This window comes from Chrysochloris asiatica, unplaced genomic scaffold (genome assembly GCF_000296735.1).
Source record: "Chrysochloris asiatica unplaced genomic scaffold, ChrAsi1.0 scaffold00356, whole genome shotgun sequence".
Lineage (NCBI taxonomy): Eukaryota > Metazoa > Chordata > Mammalia > Afrosoricida > Chrysochloridae > Chrysochloris > Chrysochloris asiatica.
In genome coordinates, this window is record NW_006408874.1 from 1,079,601 (window position 1) to 1,102,401 (window position 22,801).

The window sequence follows — 22,801 nt, forward strand, 5'->3', positions numbered from 1 at the left end:
CTGAGAATATATACAACAAAATATACTCCAATTCTAGCACTTCTACACGTACAATTCAGTGGCATTGATTATATTCTTTGAGTTATGCAGCCGTTCTCAGCTTCCTTTTCTGAGTTAGTTTTTCTTCAGGAACATAAACTCACTGCTCCTCCCCACCCCCACCCCCCTTGCCTCTAACTAATCTTCAGGTTGCTGTTGTCACCTAGATTCCATATAGATAATTCTTACAGGAGCATACTGCTTACTGCTCAAGGCAGTTTTACACTAACTGACTAGTTTTACACTAGTTTTACACTAACTGACCTTTTGAGTTGCTAAACTATGGTTTTCAGAAAACTTCAGGGAACTTTTTTGGTTTGTTTTAAAGATTATCTCAGGGCAAAAATTTCAGGGCTACATCCAACCCCCATGGCGCTAGAAAGTCTGCAGTCCATGTGATGTATTTTTAAGTTATTTATTTGTGTTTTGGGCTTGTTTTGCCCTTTTAGCTTTTCTACACAGCTCAATGGACTCCTGGTGTGGCGCTGCAGAATCAGCACTGGACTGCAAACCATAAGGTCAGCAGTTCAGGAAGTTCGGTATTGGTAGGCAGGCACCTTCCAATTATTTTGGTGTCATGAAGGAAGAAGCATTAGTTCACAGAAGCAGTTAGGTACATTTTCCCTCCACTTCTTCCTGACTGTCCCTCTTCCTCTGCTACTTTAGGTGAAATTGAAACGAATTGTTGTATCTTGGATACTCTTTGTAAGTTTTTCTCCCCAGGCACTATGCAGCAAACTGGAAGATTGAACAGAAGCCATGAACACAATATCAGTCATGAAATCATGACTGCAAGCCTCCAAACTAAGAGCCAAGTTTGGTTTTTTTGGGGTTTTTTTTTTTTTGTTGTTGTTGTTGTTAAAAAACAAAAAAAGCCTGTGCAACTGCTCTAGCTCCCTCTCTTTTTTGTAAAACTATATATCACACACCATTTGATAATTCAGATTTTGACATGGGTACACTTTATTGATTACATTAAATTGGAACATTGTTCTTAATGAGATTTTCCCATAACTGTAAGAGACTCAGTGCTCCCCTGCCTACTTGGCCCTGATCACTACTAATAAACATTGGTCTCTCTCTACAGTAGCTTATTTTGGTCTTTTTATACAAGTGAGTTGTTGACCTCTTTTCTCAGTGAAGTTTTGTGTGGATCATTGCAAAAACCATGTGGCAACCATGTCTGACTTCCCCTGGCTTCTCAAGGGGGAATTTCAAAATCAAACCAAGGCCGATTCCTATGAAGCAGAAGTCAGACATTGTTTCCATCCTACAAGCTACCATCCCTCCCACAGCACTCTCTGCTTCACATCTGGATTTGATATTCCTTTGTAATAGCCACACAGATCTCATAACAATACTCACGATTATGGGGTTTATTAGGAAGTGAACAGGGTACAATTTAGGATCAAAACCAACTCAGGACAAAGCAGTTCTCCAGTCAGGAATGCCTCGTCTACCAGACTGCAAAGCATGCCTCACGCTTGTCTTTGGCCTCTTAGCCATGTGGCCCCTTGGCTTCTGCTTCAGTCCATGGGCCTAGAGCCTGCAGCTGTGTTGTCTCTCCTTGCCACTGCCTCTGACCACTGTTGTCACCTCTGCTGTCACCCATTTTCTAGATAGGGATCTCACATCCCACAATGCTCATCCTTCTTGATGGCCCCTGGTGTCTTTAGTCTCTGTTTCTGAGATGGCTCATTTAAAATCTAGCCAGAGAACAAAGTCCAACCTTAGAGTCCTGTATACTTTATTTGCATGGTCCCACCTAATAGCTTGGTGGGAATTAAGAAGACTTTGGGTAGAAAAGTCATATCAAGTAAATTTAAGGCACCACATACCTTAATATGGTATTTAAGACTGATACAATTCTTTGGAGTTGTGGAATATTCCCTTCCCGTGGAGTCCTGGTGTGGCGCTGTGGGTTAATATGTCAGACTGCAAAGCCATTTGAACTGCCAGGTGGGCAGTTCAAGCTCACCAGCTGCTCCTCAGAAACCCTATACAGGGTCAATATGGGTTGGAATTGACTTGACGGCACAAGCAACTTAACAACTGGCTAACCCAGGCAGCTCCTCTGGCAGCCGGGACCACCTCAGGTGTCTCATATGTGCACAGCCTTTCCCCCTGAAGTCAGGTCTCCATAGGCCTGCTGGGGAAGGCGTGTTTATGTTCTTATGTCAACTTTTTAGTTAATCCATTTTTCTAAAATAAATGTTTAAAAAATATTTGAAAAATAGTGTTTTAAAATGCTTTACAAATGGCTGACAATTGAACAATATTAAGACTTCCTAGGTAAATTCTTAGGAGCATGTGATTGGGAGGATCTGGGAAGAATGAGTGAAAGGCAAAAGGGGAATGGTGGTGGGTGGGGAGGTTGGGGGAGGGACTGAGGTGCAGCCTATTGGCTTTCAGGTTTGTGCAGCTCAATGTCCAGAAGCCATATGTGAGCTTGGGTGCTTCTGGACATGAGACTTGCTCTAGCTAAGTTCCTTCTAACTTCATCATGCCAGCTATGGGTAATTGTTGCCTTCTTAGCAGAGGGGTGTTTTAGCAATTAATTAAGGATAAAATTTGAACTGCAAATCTGTATTTTGTTGGAGAAAGTCTTGTGATTCCTAGAGGAAGGTGAGGTATAAGCTTTTAGAGGCTGGGAGCTGAGGCTGTATTTGAAGGTGGGCCCAGACCTGGTTCAATCTCTGAACACTTCCTGCAGGCCACTTTGCCTCAGAGTACCCTGAGTCAGATTTAAGTTATTACTAGAAGTTAGAGGTGAGTTAGCAAAGTATGGGTCCAGATGTACCCAAGGAGGGCTGGAAACTTATGAGTAATGGTCAAGGCCTGAAGTCCCAGGGTTGGGTCAGTGGCAAAACTGAAAGCCATTAGTAGCAAGTGCCAAGTGGCTTTTTTTAGTTTAATTGACTATGGTGCTTGCATCTCTGGGTTTCCCCACTAGAAGGAAATGTGGATGTAGGAACATTATCAGTATGGGACTTTTAAGTACAGATTCTGTTCTCTGGAAACAGGGATCCAAACTTTAAGCCCCTCTTAGCATATGTTGGGGGTGGTGGTGGGAAAAGAAATTCAGTAACTTTTGTGGGGAGAAGCCTGGGGATATGGGCTTGTTAAAATGTTTGGCCTGAGATCTCTTTGAAAGAGCCAGGGTTATTGCCTGTGTGGTAGCCTTTTCTTGTCTCCTAAACCAATGTATTCTGGTTCTTGTGACATTTTCCACATCTGGAGCAACTAGAGGGTAGAAGCCACCCATAGTTCATTCTAGGGATGCACTGGAGTAGAGTGAGGCCCTGAAGATCATTGTGAACCTTCATCTGAACGTCAGAAGGCTTTCTGGAGGCAACTGGGCCCAGTTCTTCCAATCTGTGGACTAGGAGATCCAGCCAGGGAAGTGGCTAAGACTACCTGAAGATGTTCAGTTCATAGGGAGAGGCAGCCATCCAGATTCCCAAGGACCTGACTCCTGGTGGAGTGCATGGAGAGGGAAGGGAGTTTAGCAGAGGTATGTGAGAGCTTCTAATTTTGGAATCTTGGTAAGCCTTGGTAAAGGAAGGAGTTAGTTAAGAGTAAGCCGAGTGAGTGGATGAGGCGAGTCAGATGGAAGGGAGCAGGTGTTAGGTAGTGGGTGGGTTGACTACAACACAACCTTAGCCCTTTTTGATGATTGAGAAAAGACAGCTCGCCACTCCCAGTTGGTCTGTGTAGACACGGTTCCCTCCTCCCCATGTTCTTTGTGCCCAGGACAGCTTTCAGAGCACGTATCTTTCTCCTCTCGCAGATGGTGAGCAGATGGGGACTTGACCGTTAGACACTGGGAATGAATAGTACGTCCCCAGCATACAGTGGGTACTGGTGCACATCAGCTGTTGGAGAGACTGGAATCGGCTGTCTTCCTTGACTATCTCTTTGGTGCTTCAAGCCTCTATTGTAAGCACTGTTGAGTATGTCCCCATTGAAAGCCAGTGTGAGAGAATGTAGTGGACTTGGGCTGTCAGCAAGTGGCTCAGTGTAGTGTATCTTCAACAGCACAGTGGCAGTCAGCTGCCTGCCTGCATTCAATTCCTGTGATCCATAGCTCGATCCATACTCACGTTCCTTGCGCTGCCTTTCCCAGTTTGCTTGTAACGATGAAGTGGGGAAGTGTGCTGGACACCCACAATTAACTACAGAAGATGTTATAAAAGAACCCATGATTCATCCACTTGGAGTGTCATCTGTCAGGTCTCTTGCCCTAGACACAACTTTTGGTGGGAAGATATAGCATGGTAGGGGTGGCGGTAGTCCTGAGTTTGTGATAGGTTTCTGTAGCCCACACCTGAGCTGGTTTCCTAGGAAGTTGCTGAGAAGAAAGGCTGTCAGTTATCATCAGAGCATGGATTGGCCCCTCTGCAAGGGCTGCCTCCTTGCTATATCAAGTTAGCATGTGTGATAATGGATTGATGTCTTCCTCCTGAAGAGAGAGCAGTGATTTGGGGCATTAGGAAAGTGAGCAGGTTAAAATAATTGGTTAGGAAAGTAAATCATAACAGGGGAAGAACTGATGAAAAAAGAACTAAGTCATTTTATGGGGTTTAGCAACAGATAATATTTGGGATTGAAAAAATGTATATAAAAGCCAAATGACTGGTGCCAGTGAACCCCTGTGCATACACAGACATGTCAGAGACCCTTCCCCTCCTCCTCACCTTTCAGCCCTTATTTGGACCCCATGGTCTTTGCACCTAGTTTTGCCCATCCTGACCAGGTCTCTGCCATGGACTCTTCTGGTCAGAGAACTGTTTGAGGAGCCAATTCATTGAAGGCCTTTATTGTGGATTGTCAGCTTTTATACGTTCCTGTCTTAATCTCTGCTGCCTCTTTGCCTTACTCCCTTTCACAATATATTTTTCAGAAGAATCTTTTCTTGGAAAGGAAAGGGAAAGAATGTTCTGTATGGTGAGAAGGCTTTAACCCAGAAAATAATTCCAGTGGTGGAATTTCAGAAATGATGGTCAGGGTGCAACTATTTCACTGAAGGGTAGCTTCCGCATTACACCTGCCTAGGAAGCCCATGGGCACATGCGCATTGATGAGTGCCTCCTTGCCAGTTGTTAACCTAGGGCCTAAAGTGTGTAAGGAGCACATTTAAGCTGGTTTCGTTCTGGGAGGAGGAGACTGCTAGCACTGATAATACATGGTAGGTGTATTTATTTCCTGTGACTGCTGTAATAAATACCACAAACTACGTGGCTTAAGGCTCTCACATTTATTTTTTTCCAGTTTTGGAAGCCAAAAGTATGAATCAGTCTCACAGTGCTAAAATCAAGGTCTCTAATGGCTTTGTGTGGTAGATTCCATGCAAAGACAGTGCTGGGCAGGGCTGAAGAGGTCTAGTAGCTCTAGAATAGGCCAGGGGTCAGTGGGGAAGGGCCACTTCCTAGCAGAGGTGTGACTCCGTGGGAACAGTGTGTGTGGCTGCCTTGTCACATCTTTATCTGCCTTCCTTTTTACTCAGCTCTAGTTTTGGGCTCTGGAATGTTCAGCTAAGTTAGCATTAGTCATGGGTGCCACTGCTAGGCTTGAGACAAGAGTTCCTGGAGATTGGAAAAGAGCACAGCAGTGCCCAGAAGCTGAGAGAGGCCTGATGGCACAGTCCTAACCCGAGTCTTTATCTCTTTGTCTTCCCACAGCTGTTTTGAGGATGAATCAGAATCCTGGAATGTTAGCATAGGAGAGGACCTTAAAGAACAACCCCTTGTTTGACAGAACTGGAATTGGAAACTAGAAAAAAGTAATGTTTGCCCAGGTAGTGCCAGTGTGGGGATTAGCCCAAGGAACTCTAATCACCTCTGACTTAGCTCCCTTGCGATGAGCCCCTCAAAGTGACAGCTGAACTTCTGTTCAAGAACTAGCCCCAGGAAGAGATGAGGGGGAAAGTGCCACTTGTCACCTCATCATTGCGGCCACTTCTAAAATACAAGATGTGATTACCAGCTAAGTTCACACCAAGCGGAAGAAATTAAGATAGTAGAGGGGTGAGGCTGAAACTATCAGACATTCACTGGGGCTTTTAAGGCCTTCATACAGACCCCATTGTGTCCCACTTCCAACTACACTGAGGCAGCCTATCATAAAGCAGATGAGAAGCCATCTTGGAGGCTAGGAGGGTGAGAATCCGGTCAGCACTCAGGCCTAGTAATCATACTTCTCTTGACTTCTGAGTGGCACTCTCTACTTCTCTACTAGGGTCCATAATTCACTGCAGTGGCCACACAGAACTGACATACTCACAGTTAAGTGGTTTATTAGGAAGTCACAGGCTACAACGTGGAATCAGGATCAACTTCCTCAATCAGGACAACTTCGACTAGGACAGCGCTCAGCAGCTTCTCAGCTGTGCCAGCTGGCAGCCCTTCACTTCCTCTAGGTAGCTATCTACGAGTTTTGGAACCAGTTGGCCTCTGATCAGCACCAGTCACCCTGCTGGCTGTGCCCACTGTGTTCACATTTGACCCTTAAAATGGTCCTTCCTTAGGCCTCTACCCTGCTTGGACAAATGTTAGTTTAACACTTTAGTTCTGCTGACAAATCCCCAGAGGCACCCCCTCTAATCAGCGCTCTTTCTCTTTCTCTCTCTCTGCGATTCCCCTACTCATACTGCTGCCTCTGGATTGTACCATTTCATACCATTTCCAGAGTTACAGCTCTTGTCTGTTTTAGAAGGTTCCCTTTCTGTCTCATTGTCTCTCTTGGGTCTAGGAGGTATCAGCCCAGGGAAACCAGGCCTAAAGAATATACTCCATTCCAGGCTCTTCTTGATGGTAGTCAGGTCCACCTCACAACCTCTGTGGTCCTTACATTCAATTTCAAATCATGGTCTTCCCAGGTAGACCAGAAACTGACCAATTCCCTCAGTAGACCACAACCACCTAATGTGCATATTCATCAACCAATCCCTTGGGAGATTTGTGGCCCAGCCAAACATTTTTGGCTAAATTATAATTAGAAAGGCCATATATAAAGAAAAATCCCTTGCATTGCACCAGGCTCCAACCAGTTCCTGTTCTAGCTGCCCTGTGTCCCTCACAGGTAACCTTTCGTAGAGCTTCAGTTGGTCCCTCTGCTTCAGTGAGAGGGCATTAGACTAGGCTGTTTGCTCTTCAGTGTTTCTTCCTTCATTACCCACTGGTGCTGGTATATCTGCGTCCCTGTCAACAAGTGGAGGATCTCTATATCTGCATCAGTGCTCTGTGGTGTCAGGGTCCAGCTGAAAGGCAGTGCCTACTGTTGAGTATTAGTGGTATGAAGCCATCTATCAAAAGGAAACAGTGGCTGTCGTTGGGATCGAAGCATGAGGCATGCTTCCTACAAGTAGTTGCCTACATATTTTGGAACCAGCTAGCCGCTGTGATCAGTGCAGAAACAAAACTCAGTTGTGCACCAATCATAATGCTGTCTGTGCCCACTGTATTCACATCTGACTTTTGATGGTGTTTTCTGGGCAGTGCCGAGTTCTCACAGTGAGCCACAGGTCAAAGGCACTGTGGGTGGAGTGCCTTGGCTCAGTTCCTGTACTGTGAACTGGGCTCAGGCACCCTTTTGGCTCAGGGATTACGGAGTTTCCCCTGGTTAATGTTTGAAGAACTCTCTGAGGCAGCAGGATAAGCTTTACCCTTTGCAGAGTGTAGTTGTGTTATCTAATCCCTGTCAAATGTCTGAGTGTCCTCAATGTGCTGGGCTGGCACAGAGAGGTGGCAGTGTGGAGGAAAGGGTTAGGTCACCTTTTACCCTCAGCTCCCTGAGATGACTAATGTGTGTAGACTCTTAACAGTGAGTGGGTTGGGTTTGTTTTATACCTGGGTGTGAGGGACATGCCTGCTTGGCCCTGATTTCCAGTGTATTTTCAGGGAGGGAGAGACTCACCAGCATACCACAAGTCCTGATCACAGCAATTGAGGGGGATACTTGAGTTGTATCTGAAGGGTCCAAGAGAATGATGTAGTATATAGTATGGTTAATGCTGACGAGTCATGGGCCTTCGTGAGATTGTGTGCTCCTATATAACAGCAGACACAGGCATCCGTTGTTATTAAGTGCTGTCGAATTGGTTCTGACTCATAGCGTCTCTGTATAAGGTTTCCGAAGGAACAACTGGTGGGCGTGAACTGCTGACATTAAGACTGTTCATACCATGGGGACCGCATGTATACGTACACTGTGGGTGGGTTTGAACTGCCAACCTTTTGGCTAGTAGGTAAGCACTTAACTATTTGTGTTACCGAAGAACCCTCTGTGTTGGCGTAATAGAAGTGCGCTGTCCAAGGCCTTATAGCTGGTGTTACAGCTCATGTCTGGAGAAGCCGGTCCTCATTCAATGTCCATTTCCTTATACCACTCTGCTCACAATCTGTCACTAGCTCCACTGCTGTCTTAGTGAGGACCAAGAGAGGCTGGGGGTGGGGTCGGGGACACTTGGGTGGGGGTGGGTCACATCACATTTTATTGAGACCACATCACATTTTTGGGGGGTCGCTAGTAGCATAGTGGTTACAGATCGGGCTGCTAATCACACGGTCAGCAGTTTGAAACTACTAGCCATTCTGCGGGAGAAAGAGGAGACTTTCTGCTCCCATAAAGATTTACAGCCTCAGAAACCCTACACACGTCTGCTTTGAGTCGGAACCAACTCGACAGCACTTGACAACAACAAACATAATTTACAAGGACAGTGGTGATTTAGTGGTCAGGTGTCACCTTTCATGTTAGAGACTTGAGTTTAAGTGTCAGCCAGTCCAGCTCATGCGTCATACCGTGCAGCTGTCAGTGGAAGCTCACATGTTGCTTTAATGCTGAACAGGTTTCAGCAGATCATCCAGACTAAGACAGACATGAGAGAGAGGCCTGCCTGGCAGTCTGCTTTAGAAAATCAACCATTGAAAACCCTATGGATTATAATGGCCCAATCTGTAATGGATTATGGCGGGGGGGAGGGGACAGGATCCAACAGCGCTTTGTTTCTTTGTGAATGGGGTTACCAGGGCAGACATCAGCTAATGACATCACATAATCTCAACATCAGCTAATGACATCACATAATGTATGTACCCATTCCTCTCCCTAAAGCTCAGTATTTGTCCCAGAGTATATCTGAAACTGAGCTAGATGAGTTTTAAATGCATTATTTTTTTCAGAATAATACTTATACATATTTTTAAAATCATGTATATATCAAGGTTGTGGCAGCTACCAGAACAAAACCGCCTCCTCTGTGCCATCTCCCTCTAGTGTTACCCAGTTCTCCTCCCTTCCTTCCCACAGCAATCGAAAGGCCATGGCGGACCCTCATATGAGGTAGATCAAAAGCAAAACCAATATAGTGAAGTGATTGGTCAAAGAAAAAGTGATTTATGAAAAAAAAAAAAAAGGAAAACAATAAGAAGAAAAGATTGAGAAGATGAAGGCTGAAGATGGTGAAAATTATGCCATTAAGAGGCAGGCAGAGATCTTGCAATAGTCCCGGATGATGATCCCAGATTGCCAGAGCAGGTGGGAAGCTGCATATACTGACCTTCTGCAGCTTTTACAAAGTGAAGGAGACTTGGAAGAAGCTGAGGAATTTAAAGAAGCATATTCAGTACCGGATTCAGTGAAGTTGGAAGCCTGACGTTTTTCCAGATGGGGTCTTGAGATCCATTCCACAGTTGGTTATTTTTGACCACACTGTGTTATGTTCAAGTAAAATGAGAATGTGGTTCTTTTTATACTTAAAAAAAAAATCCTATATCTCACATGCAGTGTATGTCACTCTGTGCTGTTCTTCCTTTCTCCTGAGTCCTAGTCCCCAGAGTCAACTACTTACCACTCCTCTGTGTATATAATGGACTGCTGCTTCTGGAGTTTTTAAAGATACTGATTTTGTACACTACAGGATAGGATTTAATTCTTTCACCTACCTGCATTGTTACACAGACACACTTGCATGCATACACATGTGCAGGTACATACTCAACTCATGTTTTCTCTTATCTTTTTTCCAGTCTCCCAGTATAGTAATGGAAATATTTTCGTTAAATCCGTTGTGTTTAAATTATTATGAATATATAAATATTGTTATGGCGTTATATAAACTGTACCACTTCCATGCTCTTTAATGAACTTTGAGTATATTTCCTTTGATATTTGTGATTCTCATACAGCTTGTGATTTTCCTTACAGTTAATAATTGCTATTTTATTCTTTAGGTTCCTGATTTTCTATTTAATTATTGCTAACAGAACTCTACCTTTCTGACAGAGTTTTGCCTTTCACACTCCATATCCTTTTGTGTATTCACTGTGTACTTCTGCTGTGTTTCTTACATTAGTCTGCTGCCTCCTCCAGCTCCTTTTTCTTTACTTCTCCATTTGGGGAAGCATCTTGAGAAAAGTAGGAAAGAAGAAAAGTTTGAGACCTTGCTTGCATGTTTGAAAATGACATTCTACCTACCCACATAGTAGATGAGGACCAAAAACCTACTGACTCATAGGGACCCTATAGGATATAGCAGACAGAGCTACCAAGGTTGTAAGTCTTTATGGAAGCAGACTGCCACATCTTTCTCCTGTGGAGTGGTTGGTGGGTTTGAACTGTTGACTTTTATGTTAGCAGCTGAGCAATTCACCACTGTACCACCAACGCTCCTGGAATTGATATCATTGTTATTGTTAAATGCGGTCAAGTCAGTTTTGACTCACAGTAAAAAAGGAGCTCTGGTAGCGTAGTGGTTACGAATCAGGCTGAGAACCGCAAGGTCAGCAGTTCAAAGCTACCAGCTGCTCCGCGGGAGAAAGATGAGGTTTTCTGCTCCCGTAAAGATTTACAGCCTCGGAAACCCTGTTCAGGGTCGCTATGGGTCGGAACCGACTCAGCGGCACTTAACAACAACAACAACAACCCTGTAGAGGGTTTCCAAGGAGCAGCTGGTGGGTTTGAACTGCTAAGCTTCCAATGCGTATCCTGCAGTATCACACCCAGAGTAATGAACTGATTATAGAAGTTTGGAGTTTGGGAGGTATTGCTTTGTCTTTGCCACCACTGCTGTACCAAGGACTGATTCCTGATCCTCTATAAACAAATGTAATTCTCGGGACTTCTTTGTATTTCTTGAGTTCTGATGTTTCCTTGGTGTGGATATGTTTTCTTTGTAGAGATAGAATCCTGCCCACCCTTTCATTATGAAAAAGCCTGTCCTTCAAGTCCAAAGAGTTGTCTTGTGTTTTAAAATTTGATCATTTCCTTGCTCTATTTTCCTTGATCTCTGTATCTGAAACCCTTTTATTTGTTTTCCTAGACTAATTTTTATCCTTTTTCTGCATCACTTTGTCTTGTCTGAGATTTCACTAATTTTATTTTTTTAAAATAGTAAATATATTTATAACACATATGCCAATTCAGCATCTTTCAGGTTAACCTTATCTTATAACCTTCTGTTGGATTATTTCAGCCTTTGTGTTCTCAGTTTCTAGAGGTCTGTGTTTGTTCCTTTCTGATAGCATGTTATTCATGTTTCATGGGTACAGCACTTTGTCTTCAAAATCTGGTTGTTTTGAAATTTATCTTGTCTCTGCTCTGACTCACTTTTTCCTTATTCCCCTATTCTATTTATTTTGATTTTGGGTTTTTTCCTCAGAGGAGTGACGATACTTGGCTGTGAGTTCTTTTTTTTTTAAATGAGACATTAAAAACCATACGTTTGTCTTGGGTAGAGTTGGGGGGTGCTGTCTTTTAGGTATTGCCTTTAAAAGGAACAGTCAGGAAGGGAACCGACTGCTTTTTGGGGAACCCGTGAATGCTCCCAGGTACAAATCCTTCCATCGTTCAGTCTTGGAAGAATGTCAGTTTCAGGAGTCTTTCCCCAGATCCTCTCCTCTCCTGTGTGAGGGGAGCTAAGGGAAGCAGAGTGACTTGGGGCTGAGGTTCAACTTTCAGGAACCAGAGTTTCTCAGGATTCACCTGTGTTTTGGCCTTCCACCCACCTCCCTCCCTTTCCTCTGTGCCTGACAGCCCCCACCCAGTGTTCTCTCTCCCCAGTTCCCTTGGGTCCTCTGCCTGGCACCTGGGCTCAAACTATTCCCCACACAGGCATCCGCTGCTTCTCCCAGAGAGACGGGGTGCCTCCTGCTTTGTGTTGGCCTCTCAGGAAACTCTCTCTGCTCTACCTGGCCTTACTCACTTTTCGTTTATCCAGCCACTTCCTCCTCTCCAGTTATTTTTATCCTGGAGACTTTATACCTTTTATTATTCCTTTATAGTCATTTGTGGGGGGATTTAGAAGGAAACTGAACACTTGGTTATGCTTAGTCTGCATGGTCAACTGGAAGTCCTCCTCAGGCCTGGGTTATACACCCAGGGAGAGTAGTGCCTGCCACCCCCAACCCCTCTGCCTCTATGGCTCTTTTCCATTCGGCTCTGTCCTTGTTTTGTCCTGTGTGGGTCATACTGTGCTGTGTAGCTCTTTGTGCTTAGCAAAAGAGAGAGAGAGAGAGTGTGTGTGTGTATTTGTGTGCATGTGTATGTGCTTAGCATGGATGCTGCATGTGCACGTGTGTGTGCTTGGGTGTGTGTGTGTGTGTGTGTGTGAATGCTTCTCGGGAGACGTTTGTGTGTTCACCTCCTAAATTATGTGTACCATCTGTAATCTGCTTCAATAAGATTTAATGAGAAAGAGATACTTTTATCATTCCACATTCTTCTGGTTAGAAACCTAAGGGTTATTGATGAGTGCTGTTGTAGAAAAGTTAGAGGGAGACAGTTTGTCTAATCTGCCTTTAGTGAATAAGGCTCTTTACTGGTCTGCCCAGTTACCTACTTGCGACCAACAATAAGACCCTTGTTGTCTTGTGCTTGGCAGGTTCTGCAGCTGATAACTGGCTGCCTTGGAAAAATACCACCAGGGAGGTCTGGAGCTTAGCCCCATTCTTATCTCAGGGTCACAGCACTGGACATAGTTTCCTTTTCTCCACACCACATGTTTTCCTGATGACTCCTTCTTGGGGACCATTGGGAGCCATGAGAGATTGAATAGATCCATTCCCTTGTCACATGCTTGTTGTGTGCTCTGGCGGGTTAGTTGTTGGGGTTATGAAGATGAGAACACACTCCCTGTCCTCTATGAACTTGCAGTCTAACCGTGAAAATGGAGGCATGAGTCATCCCTGTGGGCTGGAAGATCCAAGAGGAGAGACACACCGACATGGGCCATAGGCCACTGCTACCAGGCAGGCCAGTGTAGAGAGGGAGGAGCAGACACTACTGAGAGCAGAGCAACATTTGAAAACCAGAAAACAAAATTGGCCACTAAATCTTCTAACTGTGAGGTAAAAATGGGTAAATATCTTTTATTTAGTTGTGTACCTGCATACTTCTGTGAGGCCTCAAACCTGGACTCAGTGGTTTACGACAGCAGTTATGAGTATTTAACAAACCTAATATTTCAATTAAAAAAATTCTTTTGGAACTGTTCTCCATGTCATTCTTATAAGCACAGTCGAATAGCTGCCTAGCACTCCTGTAGGCAGCTGTTTCTTCATTTATATTTTCAGTTCTGCTGGGCACTGAAGTTGTTTTGTTCCCTTTTTACTATACTGTTCTGTGAGAATTCCTGGAAGTGAGCTGCTGCATTGAGAAGGGTGTACATGTGGTGGCCACAGTGGTATTCACTGCTAGGCCTTGTTCTTGGGACCTGTGGTAGTGTCCTGGGGCTCCCTTACCTCCACTTACCCTTTTCATATCCTACACTCATATTCGTGTGGGTATTCAGTTAGTTGCAGAGAGGTGCTTTTTGAGAGGTGCTCAGAAGTTTAAAAGGAGCTCTGGTAGTGTAGTGGTTACGAATCGGGCTGTGAACCTTAAGGTCAGCGGTTCGAAACTACCAGCCGCTCTGTGGGAGAAAGATGAGGCTTTCTACTCCCGTAAAGATTCATACCCTCGGAAACCCTGTAAGGGTCACTATGGGTCAGAACTGACTCGATGGCACTTAATAACAACAGAAGTTTAAAGATATTTGTGATATGAGAGCTAAGGCAGCCTGACTCATTTGAAGCCTAAAGATTAGAAACAATTTTATTGTAAACCAAGTTTCATTCTTCTGAAAGAGCACTACTGGGACATTGGGCTGCTACCCACAGGGTTGGCGGTTCAAACCCACCAGCTGCTCTGTGAGAGAAAAATGAGACTGACTGCATTCGTAAAGATTGGTAGTTTTGGAAACCCTAAGGCACAATTCTGTTCTGTCTTATATAGCTATGAGTTGGAATAAACTCGATGACAGTGGGCTTCTGAGGAGCCCCGGTGTTGCAGAGGTTAAGTACTCAACTGCTAACCAAAAGGTTGGCCCTTGGAACTCACCAACAACTTTGAGGGAGAAAGGTGTGGCAGTCTGCTTCCATAAAGAACACAAGTTCTAGTGTTCTATAAGGGACAGTTCTACTGTTCTATAAGGTCGCTATGAGTCAGAATGGACTTGTTGGCAACAGATTTGTTTTATTTTGTTTCTTGCGATGAGTGAGGGAAGGCTGGCATCCCTCTGCAGCACTCTCCTTTCCCCCTCCTCCTCTCTCTTCTTCTTCATCTCTCTTCATCTCACTCTCCCTTCCCAACTCTTCCTCCTCTTTCTTCTCCCCCTTTCCCTCTCCTCTTCCCTTTCCTCCTTTTCGTTCTCTCCCTTCTCTCCTCCCCCCTTCTCTTTCTCATTCATTTCCTCCTCTTTGTTTACCCCCTTCTGCTAAAGGTTGGTGAGACTGGCAGCAGAGAGGTGAGAAGGAAACTCAGCTAGTGTTCATTGGGTACAATGGCACTGCCTCATTCTGCGTCATCCCAGGCCTCTGGAGTAGGTAGCATTGGCCTGCCTTTCTTTAAAATGGGGACCCTGACCAGACACTAGCAGGAAAAATAACTGACCTGAAGGGATCTCTCCTCTCAGCCTGGCTCTCCCCCTGCCTCAACCTGACTCTGCCCCCAGAACCCTGCTCTGCACAACCCGTGGGCTTTCAGAATTCAACCCTCGAGCCTCCCCCCATGCCCAGTTCCCATGTCCCTATAATTGTCTTTCAGTCTCCCCCTGCTGCCTCTTCCTCACTGAATCTGTGTCTTCCCTGGACTTGGGAGCAGAAATAAGATCTTCATCTCATTCCCCCTTCCCAGCTTAATATGGAATAAATAAGTGCTAGTTTCCACAGTCGAAGGGGTAAAAATAGCCTTTATTCAGTCTGGAGGGTTCTTTGCTAGTGCCATCCCTACTGAGTCCAAGTCCATTCTCTGAGTATCCTATTTCCTTCTTGAGGAAGGGATCCCTGGATATATGAGGAAGGGGGATAAGAGTGAGGACCCTTTCTTTCTTTGGCTCCTTTTCTGAGTGTGGGGCTCTGGAGAGGCTGGCAGGAAGAGTGGATGCAGGGCCCAGGTGGCATTCGTGGAGCAGCACTTCATGTGGGATTGGAGCTGGGATCCCAGGCCTAAGTCATACCTGGTTAGCTAGGCCCAGAAGGAGGTGGGAATCCCACAACCTTGATGTGGTTCTCAGACACTCCTGGATCTGACTGACAGCCTCAGTCCCCCTTCATCCAAACACTAGGCCCCTGCCTAATTGAGGCTTTATTTAGTCCCACATTTTCCCAACTCTGCATCAAGAAACCAGTAAGCGAGTAAGGTTTATGGATTCTTTAGGAGCAGAGGGGGAAACAAGGCTGGTGGGCTGGGGTGGGGGAAAGAATACCCAAGGGTCTGCGTCAAGGAGGGAGGGCTGGGGCAGAGGGAGCTGCTGAGTCTGTGACTGTGAGAAGGGTTTCTTTCTTTTCTTTTGTCAAAACTCCTACTCAGAAACCCAAAAATAACCATGTCAAAAGTGCAAGCTTTGCAAAAGGGCCCAGAAGGGCCAACTAAAGAAGCCATTTGCTTCTGGAGTCTTCATCTTGTTCCCTGACACACCCTAGGATGTACCCCTCTCCCCTCTGTGCCCCCTTCTTCCCAAACTCTGGCCCCCAGAACCACATCCTCCCTGGTCCCAGCTGAGGCTTCCAGGTGCCACTAGTCAGGTTGAAATGTGCTAAAAGGGGTGACTTCATCCTGTGTGAAATCATCCTTCTAATTACTTGTCTTGTAAATCAAAAAGTTCTTATTCAAAGTTCTTAAAGTGACGCAAACCTATAGCTAAAATGCTTTTGTTTATTTGTTTCTAGTTGGCATCGACTCAACTCTACACCACTCAGGGTGTTTGTAGCTAAAATATAAACAATAAGAAACACACATGAAGAATGGAGTGTAATCTTGAGGAAAGGGGAAATCATTTGATGGTATGGAAAGATAGCAAATGCCCCTAAAATTGGTTGCTGTTAAAAGTATTTTTCCCAATTAACATGTTGTACCAATTTTGTTAAAACAGGAAATCACAAAGATGAAAAGATAAACCTACTACCCAGAAAAACCCTAATTATTAACATTCTAGGGTTTAAATAATGACAGGCCCTGCTTGGCTCACTTGCTTACTGAAGGACCTTCATGCGTTTCTCCCACTTCAATTGTCAGTATCCCCAATGAGACTATTCCTTCTGAAAGTGGGAGGGGCTCTTCACCTTGGAGATTTAACAGTCTTTACCCCAAAGGGAGTTTGATGGGAAATCTAAGCTATCCAGAACACAGACAGTCTTTCAGGAAAAAGTATGGTCAGCCCAGGGACGAGGCTAGGCTTAGAACTTGTCCCAAACTGAGCAGTCCCCCCGCCCCCCAGCCACATGAACTCAGTCAAATTGAAATTAAAAAGACTGTATCTGTCCTCAAGCAGTTTTTCAGGAAATACATGGAGTGAGGAGTTGTTGTTAGGTGCAGTTGAGTTCACTATGAAACCAACTCATAGCGATCCTGTGCACAACAGAACAAAACACTGCCTGGTCCTGTGCCAACTTCATAATCATTGCTTACGTTTGAGCTCATTGCTACTGCCACTGTGCTAATCCATCTCGTTGGGGGTCTTCCTCTTCTTTGTCCCAACCCTCCACTCTACCAAACATGATATCCTTTTCCAGGGACTGGTCCCTCCTGAGAATATGTCTGAAGTATGAGAGACAAAGTCTGCCCATTCTGGCTTCCAAGGAGGATGCTGGCTGTATTTCTTTCAACACAGATGGATTTGTTCTTTTAGAAGTCCATGGTACTTTTCATATCCAACACCATAACTCAAATGCATCAATTCTTCTACCGTCTTCCTTATTCACTGTCCAACTTTTGCGTACATACGAGGTTATTGAAAATACCATCGATTGGGTCAGGCTCACCTTAGTCTTCAAACTGACATTTTTGCTCTTGAACACACCTTAAAGATGTCTTAAGAGGTCTTGTGCAGCAGATTTGCCTAATGTAATATGTTATTTGATTTCTTGACTGCTGCTTCCATGAGTGTTGATGGTTGATCCAAGCAAAATGAAGTTTTTGACAACTTCAGTCTTTTCTCCATTTATATGGATGTTGTTTATTGGACCAGTGGTGAGGATTTTTGTTTCTTTACATTGAAGTGCAATCCATACCAAAGGCTGTGGTCTTTAATCTTAATCAGTAAATTTTTAAGCCTTCTTTGCTTTCAGCAAGCAGAGTTATATCATCTGCCTATCAAAGGTTGTTAATGGGTCTTCCTCCAAAACTGATGCCATGTTTTTCCTTCATATAATCCAGCATCTCGGATTGTTTGTACAACATATGAATTGAGTAAGTACGGTGCACACCTCTCCTAATTTTAAATTATTTGGTGTTCCCTTGTTCTGTCTGAAAAGCTGCCTCTTGCTCTATGTACAGTTTCCTCATGAGCACAATTAAGTGTTCCAGAACATTCATTCTCTACAATGTTGTCCATAGCTTGTCATGATCCAAACAATTGAAAGCCTTTATGTAGTCAATGAAGCACAGGTAAACATCTTTCTGGTATGTTCTGCTTTCAGCCAAGATCCATCTGATGTCAGCAATGATATCCTTTGTTCCACATCCTCTTCTGAATCCAGCTGGAACTTCTGGAAATTCTGTCGATGTATGGTTGCAGCTGTTTTTTTATTATCTTTAACAAGTTACCTTGCATGCGATATTAATGATACTGCCCTATGGTTTTTGTAATCTGTTGGGTCTCCTGTCTTTGGAATGGGCACAGATATGGATCTCTTTCAGTCATTTGTCCAGGTAGTTGTATTCCAAGTTTATTGGCATAGATGAGTGAATGCCTCCAGTGCTGCATCATTTTGTTATAAGATTTCAATTTGTATCCCATCAGTTCCTGGTGCCTTGTTCTTTGTCAATGCTGTCAATGTACTTTGGACTTCCTCCTTCAGTATCAGTGGCTTTTGATAATATATTACCTCTTGAAATGGTTGATCATCGACCATTTCTTTTTGGTACAGTGATTCTGTGCATTCCTTGCATCATCATCATCTTTTTTTTTTTTTTGTCAATTTAAACTTTTTATTGTGAATTGAGTGAAGGTTTACAGAGCAGATAATCAGTTTTACATTGAACAAGTCATATACTTTGCTTCATTATATGGTTGCAATCTCCTCCATGCACCAGCACTTAATAGCATTTACCTTTATTTATTTTAACCACTGCATTCTTCCCTATGTCTCCTGCCACTCACATCTTTACTCTGCTAACCTCCCTCTTGTTGTATATTGCCTGCCCCATCACCCATGTCAACGATTTTTTCTTTTATAAAGAACCCCCTCTCTTTTTTTCCATTTGATGTACAAAACAACAACAACAACAAAACACGCAGGGATATATAATCGTTTAAACAAGGAAAGAGCACATTCTGGAAGCCAGCCTCCTGGCCACCAGCACACAGCCCTTGTCTTTATGTGAGTCTAAGGAGCTCTGGAACTTTTTAAAGTGTTGAAGAGCAGAGATGTCAGCTTGAGGACTAGGGTGCGCCTGACCCAGGCCATTGTGTTTTCAATAACTTCATATGGATGTGAAAGCTGGACAGTGAATAAGGAGGATCGTAGAAGAATTGATGCCTTTGAGTTGTGGTGTTGGAGGAGAATACTAAAAGTGCCATGGACTACCAAAAGAACCAATAGATCTGTTTTGGAAGAAGTGCAACCAGAGTGCTCCTTGGAGGCCAAGATGGCTAAGCTTCGTCTCTCATACTTTGGACACATTGTCCGGAGAGAACAATCGCTGGAGAAGGATGTCATGCTGGGTAAGGTGGCGGGTCAGAGAAAAAGAGGAAGACCCCCAACGAGATGGGTCAGCCAGGTGACATCATTGATGGCGTCAAGTGTGGCGGCAGTAGTGAGGTTGGCCCAGGATCGGACATTGTTTCGTTCTGCTGTGCATGGAGTCACTATGAGTCGGTTCTGACTCAATGGCACCTGACAACAACAACAAGGAGCTCTGGTAGTGTAGTCGTTACAAATCGGGTTGCGAACCGTAAGATCAGCAGTTCGAAACTACCAGCTGTTCTGTGGGAGAAAGATGAGGCTTTCTACTCCCATAAAAATTTACAGCCTTGAGACCCCTGTACAGGGTCACTGTGAGTTGGAACCAATTCCATATCACACAACAACAACAACAGATTATGCTTTCTTTCAATATTTCAATATTTTCATCTTTTCAGTATTTCAAGTTGAGGCTTGAATTTTTTTCTTCATTTCCCTAAACTTGAGAAAGGCTGAGCGCATTTTTTTCCATTTGGTTTTCTGATTCCATGTCTTTGTACATTTTGTTATAATATTTGACTTTGTCTTCTCAAGCTGACCTTTGAAATTTTCTGTTCAGCTCTTTTACCTCCTCATGTCTTCCATTTGTTTTATCACCTCGATGCTGAAGAAGAAGTTCCAGAGTTTCTTCTGACATCCGTTTTGGTCTTTTACTACTTTCTTGTTTCCTCAATAGCCTTTTGCTTTTTTTCCTGTATGATTTTCTTGATGTCATCCCACAACTCTTCTGGTCTTTGGTCGTTAGTGTCTATTGCATCAAATCTGTTTTTCAGATGATTTCTAAATTCAAGTGGAATATATTCAAGACCATACTTTGGCTCTCATGGACTTGTTTTAATTTTGATCAGGTTCAGCCTGAACTAGCATACGAGCAATTGATGATCCACAGTCTGTCCCTGGCCTTGTTTTGACTGATGATATGGAGCTTTTCCTCCATCTGGTAAGGTCCATGTGTTTAGTTGTCTTTTATGTTGTATAAGAAAGGTATTTGCAATGAAGTCATTGGTCTTAGAAAATTCTGCCATACAATCTCCAGCCTCAGTTCTATCACCAAGACCATATTTTCCAACTACTGATCCTTCGTCTTTATTTCCAACCTTGCCATTCCAATCATCAGTAATTATCAATACACCTTGATTGCATGTTTGATCAATTTCATACTGAAGAAGTTTATAGAATTTTGCAATTTCATCTTCACTGACTTTAGTCGTTGGTGTATAAATTTGAATAATAGTGGTACTAACTGGTCTTCTCTGTTGTTGTTAAGTGCCATCGAGTCAGTTCCAACCTATAGCAACCCTGTATAGGGTTTTTGAGGAGCAACTGATGAGTTTGAACCTCTGACCTTGTGGTTCAAACTGACCTTGATGTCAAGTGCTTATCCTATGGCACCATACCAGGACTCAGGTCTTCCCTGTAGGCGTATGGATTCTAACACAGACAGTGTTGTACTTCAGGACAGATCTCGATATGTTCTTTTTGATGATGAATGCAGTGCCATTCCTCTATGTTTTGTCATTTCTGGCATAGTAAATTATGTGATTGTCAGATCCAAAAAGGCCAATACCAGAACATTTCAGCTCACTAGTGCTTTGGATATTTATGTTATGCATTCCATTTCATGTTTGACAAGTTCCAATTTTCCTAGATTCATACTTCGTGGATTCTAGGTTCCAATTTTTAGTGCATGTTTACAGCTGTTTCTCTCCATTTTGAGTTGTGTCCCATCAGCAAATGATGGTTCTGAAGGCTTTATTCCAGTTGCGTCATCACGGTCAACTCTACTTTGAGGAGGCAGCTCTTCCCCAGTCTCATTTTGAATGCTTTTCTACTTGACAAGCCCATCTCTGGCATTATATCTGACAGTATTCTGGTGCTCTTCATCGTGTTTCAGTATTCATTATTCTGGTGCTGACAGTTCCACTGCTATTCATATGTTTTCAGTGACTAAATATTCGGAAGCAGTCTGTCTCTCCTCCTTCCTTGTGTGTGTTCTTCTGGAAGCTCATCTGAAATCTGTCCACCATGGGTGACTCTGCTGGTATTTAAAATACCCATGGCATAGCTTCTAGGATACAGCAATAAACATGCCACCACAGTACGACAAACTGATAGATGAGTGGTGGGGAGTGAGGAGTGGAAACTTGAATTACAATTCTGTCTTCTTCTAGCTGACCTTGAGCAGTTTTTGTCACGCATTGCTTAGAACTTGTATTCTCAAATTGGGCTACGAACCGCAAGGTCAGTAGTTCGAAACTACCAGGTGCTCTGCAGGAGAAAGAGGAGGCTTTCTGTTCCCATAAAGATTTACAGCCTCAGAAACCCTGTTCAGGGTCACTTTGGGTTAGAACCGACTCAACGGCACTTAACAACAACAACAACAACAACAACAGTCTACCTTACAATGCTGTGCTCCCTTGTGTTTGCATCCTATGACATCCCCTACACTGCTGCTCCACAGCAAAGGTGTGTGGTCTGCTTCACAGTCAGGTGGGCCTAGGCTAGAGGCAGCAGAAGTATGCCTTTCTAGTTCAGCGTATCACGTTTGTCTGCCTTCTCTCTCCAGCTAGTTTCCATTCCTGAAAAACCAGCCCTGTGCACCTGGAACTCAGCAGTGGCTGGGGGTTTTGACACAGGATGGCCCTGGCACTGAGCGTTTTATGGTTCCTTGTCCTCTCCGAGCTTCATTCCATAGCTATAAAATGACTGGGTCCCTACAGGATGAGGGTGAGGATCAGAATGGCATGTCATGCTCCTCACAGGTACTCGGTACATTTGTTGTTGTCACCTTGATACAGAAGTAGATGTTAGGGAAGTATTTGTTGGGAGGAGGAACAGGTTTGCCACTTTACGCTGTCCTTATAAAGCATATGTAGTCTATAGGTGGTTCCGGATGGTTATGTTTTAGTGTAACCTAAGGGCAGTTCGCTGTACTGTGGTGGCTTATGTGCTGCTGTGAGGCTGGCAGCTATACCACTAGTATTTCAAATTCCAGCATGGTCACCCATAGTGGACAGGTTTTATTGGAGCCTTCAGACTAAGACAGACTAGGAAGAAAGGGCTGGTGTTCTGGATCTGAAAATCAGCCAGTGAAACTCATGGGTCACAATAGACTATGGTTCATTGTAGTGGTGAAACAGCCTCCTTGGTTGAAAGGCACTTCACAATTGTTCCGACGATGGACTCAAGCATACTAGTAACTATGAAGGTGGCACAGGACCAGGCACTGTTTTGTTCTGTTTTACATAAAGGTTACCATGTATTGGGTCTAATTCAGTGACCACTGACAATGACAGGGGTGCTCTGCCACGGAGGACAACTAACTGACCACCGCAGGCCCATGGCATTGAAGGAGTGTAGCTTACCTGGCCCTATTTTGGAGTAGGGGGACTTCCATGTTAGAGGTTGGAGGTGGCGGGGTACCACATGTTGGAGAAAGCAGACGGAGGGCATACATTGTGATTTTGACTCTTCGTGCTAGACAATTTCGACAAGCCTGGAAAGGGGTAGAAAATCATACCTTACATAATCATGTCCCCCTG

General features: G+C 44.1%; 1 protein-coding gene and 1 pseudogene across 1 annotated transcript in view; both read left to right on the forward strand.

Moving 5' to 3' along the window:
• The window catches only part of MPRIP (myosin phosphatase Rho interacting protein), a 250,666-nt gene that overhangs the window by 113,071 nt on the left and 114,794 nt on the right, over positions 1-22,801 (forward strand). The gene's annotated exons all lie outside the window — the stretch shown is intronic.
• On the forward strand, positions 9,362-9,694 carry LOC102811351 (annotated as a pseudogene).